The sequence below is a fragment of the Pinus tabuliformis genome, chromosome 4_1, assembly GCF_031772625.1.
Source record: "Pinus tabuliformis cultivar Carrire ecotype Pingquan chromosome 4_1, CPIR1, whole genome shotgun sequence".
NCBI classification, from domain to species: Eukaryota; Viridiplantae; Streptophyta; class Pinopsida; order Pinales; family Pinaceae; genus Pinus; species Pinus tabuliformis.
The window spans coordinates 566,100,107-566,120,678 of record NC_142303.1 but is presented as its reverse complement, the minus strand read 5'-3'; positions in this window follow the sequence as shown (position 1 = coordinate 566,120,678).

Below are 20,572 nucleotides of genomic sequence, written 5' to 3'. Positions count from 1 at the left end.
TAGATTTTTAATCATGAGGATTTGCACTCACTTTACCATGGAGATTTTCTAATGTAAATAAGCTTTCATATAATATGAAAGCTTATCAATACAACATGACCAAACACCATAACTTGTTTTATATGATACTTGGTTGTATGGAATTTTTTTTAATTGATCAATTTAATTAAAAATACCAAAAAAACATAAATATTCTACAACATTCCACAAAAGTTAAATTCCTACCACTAATAATTATTGATTATACAATTAAAATTCTAAAAACTCTACTAATTATCTTAACTTACTAATTAGCATGTTATAGAGTGGGGTGGTGGGTGATATAGGGGTTATTACAGATCCTATATGATTAATTGAAAGTGCATTTATACTTAATGAATGTTCATATTTATACTTTTAAAAAACTTAATAAAATATGACACGAATGTTCATATTTATACTTTTAATAAAATTAACAAAATACACCATTAGGAGAAGAAGGGCCAAGTGAGTAGGATGTTGATTAATCTTGTATAAAACTTTACTATGAATAAATCAGTTCTTCTCCTGTCATGTCTTCTACCCTTTCTTCTTCTTCCCCTGGGGAAAGTCTTGATGCTGGTAACTAGGAGGCTAAGAAGAATAACATAGGGAAGAAGTAGAAGAAGCAACATAAGAAAGGGTTTAACAAACCAGCCATGGCCGTGAGTGTTGGCAATGTTGAGGAACCCTCCAACATGCAACACATGCCCAAATACCTTTGCAAGCTTTGTAAGGGTGATCACCTTCTTAAGGATTGTTCTGGTATACCTAGAGTCTTAGAAGTGTGGTGTAAATATTCTCGTCAACTTATGGTTGATCCATTGACTAGTGATTCTTAAGTTCTTGGGGAAAAGGGTAAAGTTAGGTTTCCTTGTAGGTTATTTGAGGGGAGGCATCAAAATCACCTTTTCCCTCATATGGATGTAGCCTCTAAATTTTCTAAATCAACTTTGTTCAGAATGCCCACTTTTACTATGGAGAATGCGTTGAGTCTTGCTCCCTTTAGTAAACTTAGTTCTTTCTTGATCAAACTCAAAGTGGTGTGACATTCCTACATTAGTTTTGACCCAAACCGTCAATCTAGGAGTTTACAAAACCTTCCTCCTTTGAGAGAGGTGTTATGTCTCTCCCTTTGAACCGTCTTTGAAGGGCCTCTATTAGCACACCATCTCATGTCTCAATGTTGGGCACATCCTTGATTTTATGAGATTTTCATGTTAGGCATTTCCCTTCGACCCCTTCCACCTCAACCACTCATCACAAGTTGTACCATGAGACCAACATGGTGACACCACCTCCACAAAGACATCATATGTCATACATGGTTAGTCTAAATTTGTATGAAATCTATAAGTTGATTAATGACCCAAATATTACCTTTACCAAAGTGGTTTACCTGAAAAGTATAAAATAGTTACCTAAAAATGTGATTGCTATTCTTAGTGATATGCATTAATCAAGACCATAATATCTACTCAAACCAAATTATTTTCGATGCAATTTTTATAGGTATTTGAAGAATGAAGAAGTGGGAGAGGATTAATGAGTTGGAAGTTGAAGACCCAGAGGATATGATTGAATTTTCAGCAGAAGATTTAACATGGACAGAGATTAATGGGAAGCAAGTTGCAATTATTCCATATTTTCGACTTGATGATTTTATAAGAGGAGAGGAATCGAGTGAACGGGCACCCACTCAATTTCTTCTTGCTTCTCAACGAAGTAAAAAAGCAGAGGATATCAGACAAACATATTTTTCAACATATCTGGAGTACATGATGTGATTCTTTATATATTTTTTCAATATATGTATAATTCTTTTCAATATGCATAAAATTTATATCTAATTTGTTGTAAATGTTTTATATATAGTTATTGGTGTGCATATGGTCCGAAGTGCAACAACAGAATTATGAGTGCATCCTCAGATCAAAACAAAAAACACAATCAACATGAAATTATTAAAGTTGGTTGCCAATGTCACTTCACTGTGCGGTGACTTCAACTTAGACCAGATGATGCTGTAATAATATATACTGCATGTGGGCATATTGATAAATCCAATGTTGTTTGTCATGGAAAGGATGTAATCGGTAGGCCTATGAGATTCAGTTATGCACCACATTTAACAAGGGATATGCGATCTATTGTCCAACATTTAATCCAAAGAGGTTTTAATGTTACACTGATATGGGATAAGTTCATCTCTGATGTGAAGGATGGATTCGGTGAGTTATACATAGGGACATCTCGAGATACATACATGACAAGACAAGATATATTAAACATTTACAATGATACCATAAGGCTAGAGCATGTTAAAGATCAAAGTGATCCAATCAGTGTAGAATGTTGGTATAAGGAACACGCTGAGAGCTTTTTCTTCTACCAGAAACAAGATCTTGCTGAAAACATCCCTTTTATCATAGGCATACAGACAAAGTGGATGCATTCAATGATGCTAAAATATTCTCACAACAATATAATCTCAATGGATTCAACATTTAGTACAAATAAGTACGGCGTGAGTACAAAATTACCCTAAATCTAATTCATTTATTCAACACCATTTTAATGCTTGTATCTTATATAAATATAATTATGTACTTTGTTTGTAATGTAGTATCAAATTTACACTTTAATGGTCTTCGACAAACATCACAGTGGGGTTCCAGTAGCTTGGGTGATATCATCACGCAATACTATAGTTGATATTTGTAAATGGATGTCAACTTGGCATGTTAAAGCCTTCATTACAGATGATGCTACTGCTGAAATTGAAGCATTAAGGTGATGTGTTTATTCTTTTTATAAGAGACATAAAAATATTCTTAATGTATATTCTCTCTAAAAATTATGTTATTCCAGGTCTTCATTCAACTGTACAATATTATTATGTGTGTGGCATGTTCATCGTGCATGGTTGAAGAATGTTGGAAACAAAGTCCAAGGAAGGGAAAACCAAATCCGAATTTTCCATGCTTTAGGAGAAATCATGCACACATGTGCAGATGATGAATCTGTAAAAAAGGCAGTTGAAAATTTATTTGAAGGATTCAGTGACCATACAAAGTTTTTGGAATATTTTAAAACAACTTGGTTAGCCAACAACAAAATATGTAAGTTTCTTATAAGTGGCTTTAATGACTCTTTTTTGCATGTCATATGTATAGTTATTAATTCATAACCAATAAATTTCTTTCTACAGATATGTGGGCAAAAGCATACAGAAATTTTCCACATTCCAATCAAAATACAAATAATGCAATTGAGTCTTACCATCGGTATATCAAGTAGAGGTACCTAAGTGAAAAACAATGCATGCCATAGGCGGGTTGATTGGTTGATTTATGTGTTGTTGACAAAGGTTGTATTATATTACAATCATATGCAACGTTTAAAAGAAGTTGGTTTTGTACGACCCAGAAAAATTGAGGAACAGTTGAATTCATCCAGGTGTAGAGCTAACCAAATCCCAAATGAAGATTGTGTGCCTGATGAAAAGAGTAACAACGATTATTGGGTTCATAGCCAAAATAACAATACTCGTGATATTTGGTAAAATGTCATATATAAAGATTCCAATCTACATTTTTGTAATTGCAAGTGGGCCTTAAATGGAAACATCTGTAAACATGTATTGAAAGTTGAGATGTTGGCAAGTAACATTAGATTGGGTGAAAATGTATTCCCTAATGTCACTAATCCTACTACAGAAATTCCTAGAATTTTATTTGATTTGAATGAGTCACCTATATTGGGCCCAGAAATCCAAACAGAGCTTTTACCATGCTTTGATTCTCCTCCCATTGTAAATTATCATAATGAAACAAGCAATGATGATTTAGATAATTTCTCATATAATGTTGAAACGACCAATGTATGACCAGGTAGTGCATTATTTGAAGATGATGAGATGAAACTTGTTAACTCATCAACTCATGAGAAATTGAGATCCATAATACCTACAAATTTGGAACAGGCATATGCATTAAACAACTTGGTAAACAAAGTATGTCAAGAATACAACAAATTTTTTTCCAATACTATAACTCCATCCAAGATCACTACCAAGAGAAAACATAGTTTCTTGAGCCCAGCCAATAAGAAAAGGTGTTGTGGTCACAAGTCAAATGCAGGGAAAGATAAACTACAATTTGAAAGGGTTGGACGAGTTCGTGCAAAAAAAAGGAGCATGAATGAACAGCTGGAGTTGTCTTCTCAACAACAAAGAACTGTGGACCACATGCCTGAGTTAGTGCAGCATTCTATTATACACAAGAATGGTAAATCTGATGTTATGCATTTTTTCATGTGAAATATGATATACTATCATTTGCAATGCATAGGCATAACTATATGAACTTTTTTTGTTGTTACAGTTGACGGGCCAACTTTTCGACTCCAATTATTTGATGAGCATGTCGATGAAAGAAACTATAGCATTGGGAGCACTTCTCCAATCAGTACTATCCCAAATCCCTCCCCGAGGGTGCTTCCCCCTATTGTACAACCAATGGGGATGTATTGTCGGCCACACCCACCACCTTTTTCCTTCATAAATTCTCCCATGCCTATAACCGACTCCCCAAACCCTTCCCAATTCCCACCCCTCCCCTTTAACCATCTGCCCTTCTCATTGTTCCAATCATCCACCCTTAACATTCCAATTTCCCCCCCTAGGGTGATCGCTCGCCTTAGGGTTATTCCCACTATCGTACAACCAATGGGGATGTATCATCGCCCCAACCCACTACATTTTTCCAATTTTTCTCCCACCATGCCTTTATCCATCACCCCTAAACCATGCCTATATCCATCACCAAGTGCTCTACCATCTACCCAGGAAGGGCAGTCTTCTCCATTGCCTTAGATCTTCATGGTGAGAATGAGTAGTTGATCAAAAACTTATCATTAATTAACGAAATTGATTATATGCATTTTGGATTTTACAACTAATTGGTTATTGAATTTTTGCAGCAATATCACTTTGGAAATGCACTTGGGAGTGCCAAGAGTGGCGATAGTGACTTATACACCCAATTTCTAGATCAGTTGTGAGGCGGCATTTCCATAGTGTCATTCATGGGCATGAACTTCCATTATCTATGTTGGGAATGAAGTTCCATTTTGTAGAAAAGAAAAATGTATAACTAGACAAATTTGGAATACAAATACATGAATTTGAACTTGTGTGTATGACAATGTCTTCATTGACTTTTAAATTCATGATGTGGATTTGATGTTATATTCTTTCAATGTTACATTAGTTTTGAGGAATGTAGTTAGAATGGATTTATTTGTTTCATTTACAAGTTATCAAGTTTGCAAGTTAAGTTACTTTTATATTTATATCTTACTCAATGTTGCACGCATGAAAAAACATATCATTACCAAGGAACTTTGCTTAGTTATAATAATAGATGTATCATGTACATGAAGAGAGCATATATATGGATTTAGATTTATTTTAGTTTTTTATTTATGAAAAAGAAAACTAAAGTTGAATTTATGAAAAAGAAAAGTACACTATACATGCCATATAAGAAAATCTGCAAAAATAGATAATGATTTGAGCCTTTACCACTTAAATACTAACATTTATAGATGAAAACTTTATTGATAATTGGTGTAGTATTATTTAAGTTTTATTATATATATATATATATATATATATATATATATATATATATATATATATATATATATTAACAATTCATTTATTTATCTTTGGAGCCCTGTAACATAATTTACACAACTCAATGCAACATAATGTCTTACCTAAATTCCATTAGGTAGATCAAATTAAGTATCCTATTGAACTTTACAATACCTTATAGAATATGTGCCACATGTCATGTTTAGGTAGCTCAGAGTGGATAGAGACAAAGAGAGCACAATTGAGAGGGTTTACATTTTGTAATAGCCCATGGACCACATGTCTCAGGTAACTACATAGATAATGTCTTCTCCTTTGCACTTGCATTATTTCAATTCGAGATAAAAGAGGACATAGTAGATTCACCTTTCGAATGAATTTTCTTTTGAAAGGGTTTTCCATAAAATAATTGGCATTCATTGTGGTTTGTGAGTGATTTTGAATACTTTTCTTTATTTTTCACATTTAATTTATTGCATACATAAACAACAAAATTGGTAATAAGGGATCTCGAATCTAAATGAATTAACCCTTCATAGTATAGATTTATATTTAAGTAACATAAATGTTTTGATGGACTATCTAGTGGAATATCCATGATAGTTTATAGATCAACTATGGTTAAGGACCTAATGTACATGAACAAGATAAACAACATGGATGATAAGAGAATCCCCAAAAAAAATTTGAACTCTATCCATTACTATCAACACCTTAAGCAAAGATGGCATCAAGATGATGTGTTGGTTAAATCATTAGGGAATATAGCAGGATGTCATCCTACCCATACGGACAATATTAAAAATATAATTGTATCTAAATTTAAAGAGGATTTGTGGTGCAATGAAGAGTTAGACATTAAAAGGAAGCCAAGATATTACGAGGGAGTAACTCAGATTCTAAAAGATCAAAAATATCTTTTAGTTCTAACTAGTATAAAAAAGAAATCAACATTACTAAAACAAGAACCAACTCCCATGAACTACATAACTACAATGGTCATTGGGAAAATTCCTAAAACCATGGGATGTAAAAATTTGTCACCTTTGTGATGGTTGAAGATGAAAATCAATTTCTCAAATTAAAACTCATTTACCTTTCTAACCTCCCAAATCTAAAAAACTATGATAATCTTGGAATGCTTCTCTTACAACTTTTAAAGCATAAAAACAAGATTTCAATGAATTTAAATAAACTTTCCCTTTTAAAAACAAATTTTTTAAAATATTTAAATAATCTTGGTTTTTAAAAATGAGATAAACTAATTTTGATCTCAATGAACATGAATTATCATTATTATAATCACATTAACATAAACATTATTATTTGGTATTAATATAGATACCATTATTTCCATGATTAAAATCTATTCTTTATATTCAATGTATTTCTTCTTTATAAAAAAAAAATATAATAATAAATGAGATTTAAATAATAAGTTTGATGTCTATGTTGAATTTTGTCAATTTTTTTATAAATTATATATAATTTTTTTTTTATAAAATTATATCATATCCATATGTCAATAATTATTATTTATAAAAAAAATAAAAATTTAAATTATTATAACATTTTAATTAACTTATAATCTTTAATTCATAAATATTTATTTTAAAATATTTCAAGTAATTGTAATAATAATTATTTTTTATTAAATATAAATTATATTTTGTAACATATTATTTTTAAAAACATTTAAAAACATAAAAGTTTAACAAATATGATACAAACAAAAACCAAATTCCGATTGAATTGACACGTACGATCGGAATGTAATATTTAATGCTATTGCATTCAATGTAATATAATGGTCGTATCGAAAAGCCTTTCCGTATGATGTTCTTGCCGTTTTGGTTGATCTCATCGCACGAAACCAGTGATGTGTAGATGTCGTAACCACATTTATTGTGGTCGATTACCATGGCATGGAATGGCTATGGTCATATGTAAGACCACCCATTGACCAGGGTGTCCGTGAACAACTCATAAAATATATATATATATATATACTTAGTTTCCCTATAAAAAAAATAAATAAAATTTTAATATATTATTATTATGTTCAAATTTAATTGAAAATAATTCTATCACTGTTTTAATTTATTTTATTCTATTAACATTTTTAACCAATTATATATATATATATATATATATATATATTATAAAAATTATTTCGAAATTGATATTTATTTCAAATTACAAATTCACAAATCATATTTTATTATCCTCTACGCTTTATGTTAAAATAAATATTATAATATAAACATTCGTTATTGTTTTAATATATTAATAATATTAACAAAAAAAATTAATCTTAGAAACATACCTTATTATATTATTTATTTTCAATAAAAATTAAATAAAAGAATGTTAAACCAATAACTTATTATTTATTTTCAATAACAGAGTAAATAATAAACAAACCTACATTGCATTAATACATTAGAAACAATTTGAATTGGACTATAAGATATTGAATCCTAAGAATATAACTTGTGTTTTTAAGCAGGTTTGAACATACCTGTACGATTCTCCATCCTGAATAATGTCCGAATTAGTCGATTAAAAACGTGGTTCAAGACCTGGGTCTCACCGTACGCGTCAGAGAAAATAACAAATCTGACTGGCCAGGCTCTGCATTGATTCAACACTTGGCTCGTAACAGGGTCCCACTGTAAATGTGAGATAAAAATACACCAATATACCGTACCAACCCATCGCACGAAACCAGTGATGTGTAGATGCCGTAACCATGGTATGAAGTGGCTATGGTCATACATAGAAGGGGGCGTACTATAAGTAATTATTATTTTTAATGAATAGTATAAGTATTTTTAATATATTTTTTAATTTTAATTTAATTATTGTTTTTTTTGTTAATTATTAATATTAAACTTATTAAGTACATTTGAAGATAAAATTCAATTTAACTCTTTATTAATTTCAAATTTTATGCTTTTGTGATTCATGATATAATGCTCAGATTTTAAGGAGAAATCATATAGAGAACAAAGGGTCGACGCATTTCGAACTTACATCTAGGTTCGAAATGCGTCAACCCTTTGTTCTTTATGCTTATTAATTATTAACAAAATATTTTTAAGTAAATTAGATACCAAAAAATTTAAAATTTAATATATAATATTGATTTATATATATAAATTTAATGTTTTTATGAAAATATAGAAATCATTATTAGGATAGGGTGGAAGAACTAGCATTTATGAGGAATAGCTCCGCACTATTGATATTTCCATATTCTTTTGATTGTTTCAATTAATTTATAATTTTTCTATTTCACCTTGAAATTTACCACAACTATGACTTAATATATTGCATAATAATAACTAATTTTTTTATATATCCCATTATTAGATGGACATTTAAGCTAAAATAAATTAGAAATCTGAATAAACAATTGATCGGATTCAACGTTCTAACCTATCTAACCACAAACTTAAATATATATATATATATATATATATATATATATATATATATATTTTGTTGCTGCTGTTGGTCTTGATTTTCAATTAAACATATTCCAACGAATCAAATTTTAATATTATCTAATTTTCTATCAGTTCAATAATATTAAAAAACAGAAAAACCAAAAACACATATATATACACAGAAATCATAACTATAAGTAAAGGAAAATAAAGATTTAACCTTTAATAACAAAAAAATTAGTAATTAAAAAATGAATGAGGCCTTCGACTCTTAAATTAAAGTTTTGAGTGTTGTGCTACATGACACTCCACACAATTATGATACTTCGGTGGAAATACTTTGAATAAAACTTCAATGGGATCATGTTTTCTGCTTACAAACTAGGGAAAATTTTCTTCCCAATATGAGGATATCAGGCTTTAAAATTGACGCCCGTTTACCAGAAAATTTTTGACTGGTAAAATTTTCTTCTTTCTTCCCAATATGAGGATATCAGGCTTTAAAATTTTTGCCAGATTTACAAGGAAAATGCACTGGAAAGAGATTCTGTTTACTGCAAGGTTAGCCTAAGCTATGTGCTTTGCAGGTTCCCTTGTGATGTCTTCGTAATTGTCTCTTGCAATTACTTTTTTGTTCCTTGTGATTGCTGTCTTTGGTGATACCTTATTAATTTTTGGGATTACGATAAATCAAAGTTGCTCTTCTCTAATATGACTATCTCCTTTTTCTTTTCTGTTATGGACAGTTGGTGCGAGGGGACATACTATGAACAGACTTGCCAACTTTTGACATATGTGTAGCCAATATACCTTACCAGATATCATCTCCGCTCATCTTCAAGCTTTTGTCCACCATGCCCAAGTTTCGAAGTGCCACCCTCATGCTTCAGAAGGAATTTGGCCACCGCCTCGTGGCAAAGCCTGGTGATTCCCTTTTCAATCGCCTGGCTGTCAATGTGGATCTTTTGGCCAGTACCAAGCTCCTTATGGATGTGAGCAAGAGGCATTTTACGCCATGCCCTAAAGTGGATTCCTCTATTGTGAGAATCGAACCAAGGGCATGGCCTCCTCCAGTCGACTTGAGTGAATGGAATAGATTCACTCTGATGTGTTTCACCAGAAAGAATAAGGCTCTCGGTGCAATCTTCCTGTTCATCAATTTTCATCTTGAAGGCATATATCCCTGCTATTGTTTATTTTCTCCCCAAGATTATCTTCTTTAAAGGCATTTAGAGCATGGATGGCAACAATTTCTCAACAAACAGTATAGGTACATTTGCATTGTATGAGCAAATGGAGGAATTTTTCCTTTTTAGTTAAAAGGACGAATCATCTTCGGTTTTTCTTTGCAAGCAATACTTTAAGCAGACAGGCGTTTCAATATGAATTAGTTATGTTTTTTCGATCTCTTCATATTTATTTTCTTCAACATGTTTGAAACCTTTTCTTCTGGGAACTATTGTTTTTGCAAATATTTTACCTTGAATCAATTTGTCTCAGCATGCATTCAAGTTAGTTAGAATGGAATCACATAGGTTTCAGTAGTTTAGCCTAGTCGGTTGTCTCATTAGTCAGGACTTATGAGATGTATGTTAAAAGACTGAAACCTGCTTATGTTAAGGTGAATTTGCGCTGAAAACAGTTTTCAATACTCACGGATCAGACCTTGATCCGAAGAAACTTGTGGGTTAATGGAAACTCGTGATCACAGATATAACTGAGAAAGGGAAAAGGAAACCCTCCTATTGAACGATTTCCTCTGTGAAGTTTTTCTCAAGCTCTTGTAAAATACAAGGCAAACTCTTACATTCCAGCTTAACAGAGTTCTTCGTAGAACTGAGGTTTTAAACATTTTGTTCGTAACTGACAGGAAAAATATCTTGAAGATGGATCACTTTCAGCTGCATAATTTTTTTAGTGTCTTGTACTCTAAAGTTGGAGTACGAGGGAAAATATTCCTTGCTCATTAAATAAAGCCTCATCTGTGACTCCGTCAGTAACAACCACTCTTTAGAAGGTAGGCCCCGATATAAATACCAACATTTTGAAAGAGAGTCTAAAATCCTGAAAGGCTCTAAAGGATCATAGTGTACAACGGTGACTTCCCCACAAAGATTAGTCTTGCACATTACACAAGACTTGATCGAAGGGTTTTCTGCGTAATGAAAAAGGCAATATGGGATATTCCAATCATGTTCCAAGGCATTTTTTAAAATGTGGATGTGACAAAAGGTTGTTGTGGAACGTGCTGTTTGTATATTTTAACACACTAACACCTTACAACAATGAACTAACAATATTCATGATGAAAATAGCAATAGGGAAGATTTATCTGCATAATGAAAAAGACAATATGGGAGATTCCAATCATGTTCCAAGGCATTTTTTAAAATGTGGACGTGACAAAAGGTTGTTGTGGAAGGTGTTGTTTGTATATGGGAAATTTCTTGATCATTGTGTATAATCATAATGTTGATAGATATGTCTACTAAGTGGTTCCAGTTAATGGGGCATTGATTTGAGTGGTCAATATATTTTTATTATTTATCAAAGTAATCTTGTGTTGTATTTGTGTTCTTCAATTTATGCCTTACGACGTTTCCTTTGCAACATCTGATGCAAATGCTAGTTAATTATTATGTCACAATTACCTTTTGATACCATTACATTTGGCAGTTGTTCCCATTTCAAAAACAACAGTTTCTTTTCGAGTTGTTTTTTTTAATTGTGCATATGATAGAAGTTCTTATTAATTATTATGTCACAACTACCCCTTGATACCATTACATTTGGTAGTTTCAATTGAGAGCGACTAGATGTCAATATGGGCCATGTATTAGGTCTGTAATTTCACTGGGTTGTGCTTGAAGGTTGCCTAAAGCAAGGTTTGATGACGATTTAAGTTGGAGAGGAGCATAGATTCATCATTCAGCAAACGACTTTCAAGAAAGGTTTAAGCACAATTTATGCTTGGAGAGGAGCGCATTCAACAAGCTTCCTAACATACTGGATTTGATTTGTTTGCGGATTCCCAATTCCTGGTATGTTTTCATATTAAAAAAGGAGATACCAAAAACATATACACATTTGTACATTCGTTTGTTGAATCCTAAACCTGTTTAGAATTTTACTAAATTTTTTCGTTCATGCAATAAACTTAAATTTGATTGAGCTACTTGTATATTGGCTTGAACGTTTTGGTCACAAAAATTTCCTACAAAATTAATCTTTATCTAAACTGGAGCAGGAATATAGGTCTCCTTTTTATCCATTAATGGTAAATGCATTCGATATATTAGTTGTGGCTCATATCAGACCTGCCTTATATACAACATCCATGGGGTTGTTGTTCCACCATTTCCCTGTGGCTCATATCAGACCTGCCTTATATACAACATCCATGGGGTTGTTGTTCCACCATTTTCTTGTGAAAAAATAAAAAGAAATTTGAAAATAATTTACTGTTGTCAATTGAATTGCTCTTTTTTTTTATGCTTTTCATTATAGAAGTGCGACCTGAATATGCGCCCTTCTAAATGAAATTAAGACCTGCCCTTCAAATTTGATCACTGATGCCAGTGATTGAAAAAAACGGAGATCAATATGCTCTGGTTATCGAGTGGCCATGTCAGGCCGGGTCTGAAATAGGAGTCGCCGAATCACATTGCCTCTCTTATCCGCACGTCTCTCTCATGTCCTTTTCAATAATTCAAACCGACAACGCTCTACCGGATTACTATTGAGCTTGGCGCGCAGTATATAATATGGTCTGTAACTTGACACGCATTGAAATAAAATTACAAACACAGGAAAGGAACATCGGCTCGGCGCGCAGTATAGAATATGGTCTATAACTTGACACACACGCATTGAAATAACAATCAAAGGATAGCAACATCGGCCAAAACATGCATTGCCATTCACCGCAGCTGTATACATCGGTTCAACTTTATATGGAGAAGGCTAGGAATTTTCAAACTGATGAACTTTCTTAGCTAAAAATGTTGACCATGTTTGCATTTCTAATCAAATTCAACGCACAAATAATCCCATTCCAACCATTAAATTCCATCTTCATCCGTTCCCCCGGATATTTTGTCGGTTCCTCCTTTAATGATTATATGTAAAGTTGAGTGGACATAGTTAGCCATTCAGATAATTAGTGATGTGGATGGGCAGATGGGGAAGCCATATTCAATTCATAAGAAAGCTCCAAATCAAAATGAACCTGAACCTATACCTAAGATAGTTACGGTACCTAAATCCTCTGCCGTATCATATGGCCTCCCTGATCCTATGTTCTTCTCACTAATTCAACCCCATCACGCTCTACTGGCTTACTATGTGAGCTCGCCGCGTAGTATACAATATGGTCTATTACTTGACACGCATTGAAATAACAAACAAAGGATAGGAACATCAAAGGACGGTTTCGTGCGTTCAACTTCAAATGCAGGGGTATAGAAATCACGCTGAAACAAACAAAACATGTGCCATTCACCTCAAGCTGTATAGCCATCTTCTTCACTTTTGATAACCAAAGCAAAATAATCTCCACCCTCCATGCACTTATCAATAATATCAGTTCAACTTTATATGGAGGAGGGTGGGAATTTCAAAACCATGGTACTCCTTAAATTGACGGATGGACTTTCTTATCATCCGTTTAGGAGAATTTAATTCCATCTAAACCACTGGTTAGGTGTAATAGTTTTTATTCAAGTGTCTCAAGCACTTGAGTTTCAATTTAGTTTAGGTGAGTTGAGTTTTAGTATAATTATTTATTACTAATATTTCTAAATTAATTTTATTTAAATGTTTAGTATTATTGAGAAGAGAATTTTTTGTTCCATTTTTTTCATTCTTTAACATGGTATCAAAACGGGAGCCTGCATAAGACTCCTCCAGAGAGAGCAACATTTCAAATGCCCTCACAAAGACTCCAGAGAGAGCAACATTTCAAATGCCCTCACAAAGAAAAAGCAAGGGTCCTGAGAGAATTTTTGAACAAAAAGGAAAGTTAGCTGTAATATAATATAAAATGTCAATGAAGAGTAGGGACAACCAATATTTCCAAGTCTATTGAGCCATAAATAAGTGGGGCATTATATACCCACCATTGGATCAAAACAGATACATTATCTAGTACCAAACATATACTGCCACCATGTATTAATGACTCGATAAACTAGTAAATATGCCTTGCCCTATGCCGATAAAAACAACATCAAGTCTCTGTCAGAATTTTAAAATTTGTGTGACCAAGAGTCTGAAGTGTGGGTCTTCATACGAAGGAGGGAACACCATCAAAATCTGAAAAAGAAATTTGGTGAGCACGAAGCTGCTGATTGGAATAACAAATTTTGAACAATCAAAGGTATCAAACACACATGGTGTAAGGCATTTTGTTTGAAACTCGTTTCCTTATTCTAGATTTAAAAAAAAAATAAGGCAATAGTAAGGAAATGTGATTCAAAAGTGTATTATTTAAGTTTTTATTTTAAAGGAGTTTGTCAAAAAGAAAAAATGTGATATTAAAACAAGTGTAATATGTAGCGTCACTGCTTAGTATGGAATTTTATGTAAAAGTAAGAAGTTAATATGATTGCATATATTGTTACTACAACAAGGAATATAAAAATGATTGAAAAAGATGAATAATTAGATATTTAACTAGTGAATATGAAAATAGTCAAAATCACCATTAAAAAATGGATTCATTAATTAGATGTTGAAATCATGTGGAAATTGAATAATGAAATTAATAGCAAACTTTTTTATTGTTTTTAAAATAAAATGAATTGGGAAGTGCGATCAGCGATCCAGCGACATAACGTGAGCTGTCAGATCGAGCGTGCAGATCCAATGGTGGAGATCACATTATCGCATCACAATATTTTCAAAGGGAGGACTTAACCGCAGGCCCAAAGACTATGCGATATGCCGGACCTGAAAGGAGTTATAGATTCGGGTGTAAATCATTTGAGTTCCGACTTAAAGCTTTTTCGTCGGGTTTTTCAATATATTTCTTTGTAAATGGTATTTCGGACGGGCTTCAGGCGGTAAGCAGTTTTGGAGGAGCTCCGCCCGAATCCATACACTAGCTGACACGTAGCACGACGCAGGAGAGAGAAAACCGCTCATTTCGGGTGGGTTTTCCCCGTGCAAGTGGGCCGCCCGAAATGGCCATCAGCCGTTGGATTAACGAAGCGTAGATCAACAGTGGAAAAAGCACGAGCTAGTTGGATGATCGGGTCGGATGCGAACTGTCAGATTGAAGGCAGATCAATGGTCAAAGGGGCTATTGGCAGACGAGGCATGACAGCCGTCCGATTCATCTGTTTCGGGATTAGCGCTAGAGAAAGGCTGGACGGTTGGGACCACCCGCACCCATTGGTCCTTTCATTCAAACTGTTTCTAATATAAACAAATTAGTTTCCACGCTTTAAGCATTTTTGTAACAAAAACGTGTTATAAAACATGATGAACGTAGAAAAGTTAAACACACAAGGGAACAGAGAGGTTGACAGAGCCCGAGAGCTAGAGAGCCAAAGGGAGTTGACAGTACAGAGGTGGAGAAAGTAGAGTAGAGCAGAACCAAAAGGGTTTGGAGAACCATCCAGGGGGTCTGGTGGTCATGTAACTCTATGTAATTGCCACTGACTGTTGTGTTGAGACTCAGTGTTTGAGCTCACAATTGTAATCTTTGTTTTGAAGACATAATATAGAGGTCGCACTGAAAGCTTGGACCAAGAGATGTAGCCAGGAAGTCTGGTGAACTCCTTTATCATTTGGCTGTGTTGATATGTGTTTTATTGTGTCTTTTAACTGTTGATTGTCTATATTATTCAAAATCTTATTGATCCATTGCACTAAGTAATATAGGCATTTTTTGCACATAAGTCTGTAATACCTTAGTCTTTATTTAAGATCGCATTTTAGATCAAGGTGCCCTGTAGTCTAGATTTCTCTGCCAAGTCCAATCGTTATTAAATTCTAGTGTTTTAGTGTGAGCCCAACCTCGAGATCCTCTCCGCCTTTAAGGCAATTCATTACCAAGAATGTCGAGGAGAAGTGCTCTGAGTCTCGTGACTGAAGAATCTTTGTACTAAGTTACATTGCGGAATATTTGAACAAATCCCACGGAAAACATTGTACTGTAAATAACTTTTACATAGATACTTTTAAACAAAAGAGCCCACGAGAAAACTAGTCACATTCAGTGTTGTGACTAGACATCATTATTACACTGTGGAAGCTTTAAGGACAAGCCCATGAGAACCATTAGTCCCCCAAGGGTGTGGCCCCTGGAAATCTTATCTGAGAATATCTACAAGAATCCCAAGCCTTTGTATAAATTCTTCGTACAATCATAGGCTTTCTTAAGACAATTTGGTGTTTAATCTTAGTCATGACTAGCCATTCATGGTGTCTTTTCATAAAATAACCAAGAATTTGACTGTCTTGATAATTATTGACATCTCCAACAGTTTTACATGGAGAATGCCAGCATTCAGTTAAAAATCCACAAGTGTCACATTCATATTGAAAGTCACGCTGGAAGAAAAGAGGATCCATAGTAGTCTTGTTGAGGCCGAAATCATTCCACCATTGTTGAAGCCATTCACCTTGCCATTGTCTTTGTGTGGTCCCTGTGGCCCCAAATTTTACTCTTGTGTAGTGAGTTTCATTTTTTCCATCTACATTCATGATGTCCCACCACAAATTTTTGTAGTCTGAAAAGTTGTAAATGGTATCTAGGAAGATAATGCTTGGATTACCCTGTGGCCACATTTCTGGCATGTCTGTCCAATTTATGGCAAGATATTTGTGGAAGATTCTCCTCTGGTTGCTTCCTTCTGTCCAGATCACAGTGATATCTCTAAAATTTTGGCTTAGGGATTCTTCAGCCAAATGTGCGGCCATCATACTCCTCTGATACACCATGTCGTGTATCCATTTGCTACCTTTGGGGTAGACTTTCCTTTCAGGTACTAAGTGCTGAATATCTGAATGAGGTTGCAAATTTGCATCAAGCACTTTTGTGTTTCTTCGCTGCCATGTTGATTTCCAGTTGGAACAATATTCTTCCCAGTTCTGTGTTTCAGAAATACTTCTCAGAGTCTCTGTATGTTGGGAAGGGTCCCATTCTGTTACTATCACCATGGCAGTGTCTTTCTGATTTAAATATTCTCTGCTTAGGAAGTCAAGCAAACAATTCTTTTCTCCTTTTATATGTTCGAATTCAAAGTCGAAATTTGCAAATAGAGCCTGCCACCTTGCGAACTTAGCTTTTCCTGCTTTCTTTATAGCTTTACTAAGTACTTTCTTTAGTGTAGAGGCATCTATTCTTAAGAGAAACTTTTTGTGTATTAGGTGGATATCAAATTTATCAATGTAGTTCCATGCTGCTTTGACCTCTTTTTCTATAGTAGAATAGTTTTTCTCAAGTGGGCTCCAAGTCCCTGAGACAAACTGAACTATTTGTTCTTTTCCTTCTTTCTTTTGCTTCAAAATTCCTCCCCACCCTTCATTGCTGGCATCTGTTTCAACAATTTTGAAAGAATCTTCATCAACGATATGAAGAATAGGAAGAGTTTTTACCTTCATTTTAATTCTTCTAACAGCTTCAGTGTGGGCCTGAGACCAAGGTTCTGGATGTTTTTGCAGTCTTCTGTTGAGTAATAATCTATCTTTGGTGCAATCTTTGTAAAAGCTTCTTACATAGTTTAAACATCCCAAGAATCTCTGTAATTGAGTTTTGTCAGTGATAATATCTGGAAATTTATTAGCAAATTCCAGAGCATTTTGCACAGTGATATGCCCATTTTTAATTGTATGGCCAAGAAACTTGATACTTGTCTGAAATAAATCAATATTTTTCTTGCTAAGAACCAATCCATTGGTTTTGACAAGTTGTACAAATTTCTAGATATGTTTAAAGTGATCATGGACGTTCTTAGAAAATATAAATATATCATCAATGTATACTAGTAACCAATCAAAATATGGCTTGAAAATATTATCCATAACCTTCTGGAATTTGGAGGGGGCATGCTTTAGTCCGAAAGGCATGACATTCCATTCATAGTGTCCTGTTGAGACACTAAAGCAGTGTTAAACTTATCATCTTCATTAATTGCCACCTGCCAAAATCCTGATTTCATATCAAATTTAGAAAATACTTTAGCCCTTGCTATTCTTGCTAAAAGATTTCCTTTGTAAGGAATAGGGTAAGTATCATCTGAGAGGACAATGTTCAGAGGTTTATAGTTTATGACCAGTCTTGGGATACCTCTTAACTATTTTGAATGTTTATTAACATAAAAACCATAGCAGTTCCAAGAACTACTGGACTTTCTAATCAATCTTCTTTCCAAGAGGCTTTCTATCTCTTTTTGATAGAGATCTCTATATTCTTTGTTCATAGGGATTTCTCTGCTCTTGCAGGGTTTCCCTTCATACTTATCTTTGTAGGGCAATTCTACACAGTGTTTTTTTCTATGCCAAAACACATTTAGTTCTTCAGCACATCATTCTTTTTCTATCTGTGATCTCAGAGTTGAGATCCTTTGTTTAATTATAGGAGTCTGAAGATAGTCTCCTATCTTTATGGTGGTCTTTAGCTCCTTGAGCTCTTCAATTTTATTTTTTGCCTTTTCGATCTGCTGCATTGCTTGTACCATAGTAGACACTCTGGGAGTAGAGACAAAGGGTAACTTGATTGTTTGTAATTTTCCATCTGAGCTTGGTACAGATATAAAATAACCAGCCTTGCCATTTTTCAATTTGGCTAATCCATGTGGCTCCATAGCTGCTAAAAATACATTCCCCAAAATACAGTCAACAGGAATGTCTGCAACAACAAATTTTAATTTGATGCAATGCTCTTTAAAGCAAATAGAGGCCTGAGGGACTTCATACAGTAGATCTTTGTTTCCTAACCCAATCACTTGTCTAAAGGATTTTACCTAGTACTTTGCAGGTACTATTTTTGAATTCAGAATATTGACATCTGCCCCGGAGTCAATAAGTGTTCTTAGGGAAAACATTTCACCATTTATACAGATATCTAGCATAGCTTGATGTTGCTAATATTGGATAGCCATCACTCTCATGTCGGTGAATCCTATAGTATCATCCTTTTTTCCTTCAAATATTTCAATATTTGGGTTAGTGTAGTATTCATCATATGCATCCTTAGTTTTCTTCCATTTTTCTAACTCACAGACCTGTGCTTTTAGAGAGACAATCTCTTTTTGAGATGATGAATCTCTTGGTTGACTTCTCCTAATGCAAGGGCTCTGGTCTTAGAGTTCTATTGGCTTCTTTGGAAAGATCTTGTATTTCTTTCAAATGAGGCATCGATGAATAATGCCTTTGGTTCAGTTTTAGAGGCAGTGTTGCTACTACTCCCCTGATTTTTGTGCATTGTGCTTAGAAAAGTTTCTAGTAACTTTTCCTTCATTTATCCTTCTCCAAATGTTCTGACCTGGGCAAGTAGCTTTGTTTTTACATCGTCCATGGTTTGTGCCATGAGAACCTTCTCCTTTGGCTAAGAAACATGGTCTTCATCAGATGAAATTTTTGATTCAGTGCTTGATTCACACTGACAGTTGTCTGAATCGGTGCAATCACATTCATTCATGTGCATGTTTAATTTTTCATCAGAGCATTCTGAAGAATAACTTTCAGAGGATTTAGATGTTGAACAAAGTTGTCATTGTTGTATCTGTTCTCTAAATGAGATGTTTGGACAATTTTCAGATTTGTGATTCTTAGAACCACATTTATAACATAGGGTTGGCACCATGCCTTCTATTTTTACTGTCCTTTTCTTCTTTGCAGCTTCTAAGGATTTCTTTTCTCTGTTTCTCTTAGATTCTTCTAATAAAGAAGAGTGACTGGAGGTATGTCCAGGTTGGCCACAGAGCCAACAACTCAATTTATTCCACTGGTCTTTCTTATGTGTCTGCAGATGAATATCCTTGGGTTCATTGTAATGTGTTTTTGGCACATATCTATAGTATCCTTTCTTGGTCCCTTTTCTTTTCCTTTGTGGATATTTTCTGTATTCTTGTCTTTTTTCTTTCTTGGCCTTCTTTTTAGCTTTTCTTCTTTTTACTATGGGGTCATCTATAGCAAGACCATACTTGTTACAAATGGATTTGTTGTCTGGTAATCTTGACATCTTCTGCAGAGATTTATTAACTTTCATACTAGTGCATAAATTTACCAGAACTTTTGTTATGATGTTGTATATTTCTCCCCAAGTAAAGGATTCAAAAGGCAACTGAAAAGCATCTTGTTGTCTTAGATAATCTACAAATTTTGAAGGCAATGCTACTAAGTAGATTTGTTTCCACAAGAGATTTTTGCTATCTTTAACCTCATATATTCTCTGAATCCAATCTCTATGAAAATCTTCATAATGAGACAT